Source organism: Carex rostrata, chromosome 2 (assembly GCF_964058835.1).
Source record: "Carex rostrata chromosome 2, lpCarRost1.2, whole genome shotgun sequence".
In the NCBI taxonomy this organism is placed as follows: domain Eukaryota; kingdom Viridiplantae; phylum Streptophyta; class Magnoliopsida; order Poales; family Cyperaceae; genus Carex; species Carex rostrata.
This window is the reverse complement of record NC_135919.1, coordinates 4,633,824-4,636,744: the sequence shown is the minus strand read 5'-3', so window position 1 is coordinate 4,636,744 and position 2,921 is coordinate 4,633,824. Positions and strand designations below refer to the sequence as shown.

The following is a 2,921-nucleotide window of genomic DNA, read 5'->3' as shown; positions in this document are numbered from 1 at the left end:
ACGACCTTACTTGAACAGGATCTGTTCTATAGGATCGTACTACTGTCTCCTTGAGAGTAAAGTAGACAGGCACCAAAGTCTGGTTGATGAACCACGACCACTGGATCAGAGCGTGATTAACGGCCCTGATCTCTCTGAGATATCCGGTGGCTGTAGATGATCGTTCCCAGCTGGCCTTGGTCTGCTGGGATGGTCCAGTGGTTGTCTGACAGACTACAACAAACCCTTTTATGTTTTGGTTTTTTCGAATGGAGAGTTAGGAGGGACAAATGACGGGGGGGATGTGTTGTCCTGAATCTGTTCGACAAAATGCTCATGGAGAGAGCGGCAAATTTGTTTCCAATTTAATCCCAGCTTCACACTATTTATTCAAAAATCAACGCTATGGTGATGTGTTGTCCTGAATCTGTTCGACGAAATGCTCATGGAGAGAGCGGCAAATTTGTTTCCAATTTAATCCCAGCTTCACACTATTTATTCAAAAATCAACGCTATGGTGATGTGTTGTCCTGAATCTGTTCGACGAAATGCTCATGTTTTAATCCCAGACTACAACAAACCCTTTTATGTTTTGGTTTTTTCGAATGGAGAGTTAGGAGGGACAAATGACGGGGGGGATGTGTTGTCCTGAATCTGTTCGACAAAATGCTCATGGAGAGAGCGGCAAATTTGTTTCCAATTTAATCCCAGCTTCACACTATTTATTCAAAAATCAACGCTATGGTGATGTGTTGTCCTGAATCTGTTCGACGAAATGCTCATGGAGAGAGCGGCAAATTTGTTTCCAATTTAATCCCAGCTTCACACTATTTATTCAAAAATCAACGCTATGGTGATGTGTTGTCCTGAATCTGTTCGACGAAATGCTCATGGAGAGAGCGGCAAATTTGTTTTCAATTTAATCCCAGCTTCACAATATTTATTCAAAAATCAACCCTATGCATTGCTTTACTAACAAGATGATTTTCATTACTATTTGTGGTCATCAGATAAGAGTTAAAGAGTTTAATGCTAAGATGATGCAACTGTGAACATCCTACCAATTTTTTCATACCGCAAACAAACTGTTTGATGAAATGCCTGACAGAAGTTGGATGTACCTGTGTGTCATGGCTTGTGGCCTTTGATCGAATGATGTACTAATTAAGTAATTTAAATTTGGAAAACAGCACAATTGTCTCATCGTATGAAAAATATTATCCAGATAGTTTTTATCTAGGCTATCTGGATACAACCTGACAACTGAAATTATCCAATATTAAGTATACAACCAGACAATTGAAATTCTGTGTCAAAAGTCAACACACAAAATAGGGTTTTTGCAAGCTCGGGTTTGCGATAGATAACCTCACGAACAAAATCAGCATGACCAAGCGTTGCTGCAATATGTAGGGAATTATCTCTAAATAATGTAATACCAATTACCTTGTCAAGCAAGTGCTTACCTTTCTTGAGTTGCTCTTTTAATGAATTCACATCTCCAGCTTGAGTTGCCTCTTCTAGTTTTGTAAAGAGTACTGTATCCATAGTCAGTCTCCTTTTCTTAGTTGAGTTTCTTCCCATACACAATACCAACTATGTGAGTCAACGGAAAGAAGAGTGTGGCTACGGTAAGTTAACAAAAGTGTGCTGAGGCCTTAAATTCCAATTGGGCCTTTAGTTGTTGGGTTCTGTTATTGCAATGCATGTACTAGTTTCTTTGGTTTTAAATGAAATAGAGATAACTAGTTGCCAACCGGTGGATTTTGAAAAAACTGTGCTAAGTATATATGACTGATTCGCTATCTAATTCCAATATGGACCGTTGTCTATCGATCTCAGATGAGGAGTTGCCTACTCCTGTGAAAAACTTGCAACTCAGATTTTGCAGTTGGCGTCGAAGCCATTGTTTAGATAATTATTTTGGAAATGAAGCACCGGACAGAACGGAGTTAGAAGGAGATTCTGAACAAGTGGGATAATTTGTTAGATGGACACTTGGGCCGACTTATGTTTGAGCCTTAAAAATAGAATAATATAAAGATGCATGGGGCTGATAAAAATAAACAAAGATGTATGTGGAGATTTGTGGGGTGAAATTGAGCGGAAATGAACATTAAAAAATTTGAAATGGAACTTGATTTAGGAGAGAAGAAAAGTAATTGGGAATGAAGATGCAGAAACACTAGCAACAAAATTTTGTTTTTGTATTTAATCCTAGTCCTTCGTTAAGTGGTCTAAGTATTAGCAAATTAGAGTACTTTTGGCATTTAGCAAACTGATCTATAGCTTGGTCTATCAGATTATTGCTCGTTTATTTTGTGAGAACTGACACAGATATGTGTCCCAGGCCAGAGTGTTGTGGCCACTCTGGGAAACCTGTTATCTTGTAATTATTTGTTTCAGTGAAATCAAACGGACACTTCGCCTTTCTAAAAAAAAAAAGAAAAAAGAAAAAAGAAAATGGGCTGGTAAAAATGATACGGAAAAGTTAAAAGCTGATAAAATAATAGCGGTCTCTAATCAAACAAATTTTATCAAAGAAAAATAGATAAATGAATAAAAACTTTTGACAAAATAAATGTATTATATTATATTAGTGATTATTTGATTGTACTTTTGAGTTATCATAATTTTTCGACAAATTTGTATAATTTTTTCTATTATTTTTAGCATAAAACAAGTTCTTTGAATATATATATATATATATATTTTTTTTTTTTGAGAAAGTTGGTAGTGGCTGTCAACTTTTATTTTGATTTCAGAACCATGATTCTAGTTTTTTAACATCAGTGTCACAGTCCGTATGTAGAATCTACATGCTTGTCTCAGTTTGTTCTCGTTGGAGAAGATTCTCTTTTTTCTCTTCTTCCAAATTGTGAGCATTTTTATATCTCCATGGTGGCCCTGCTGTAATGTTGTCATCCCACCCCACATGCATG

General features: G+C 36.6%; 1 non-coding gene across 1 annotated transcript; it reads left to right on the top strand.

The window, feature by feature from the left end:
- Positions 1-215, top strand: LOC144550728 (small nucleolar RNA U3). Its single transcript, XR_013510569.1, has one exon. It is a non-coding gene; the product is annotated as a small nucleolar RNA U3 (small nucleolar RNA).
- Positions 216-2,921: the final 2,706 nt, after the last annotated feature.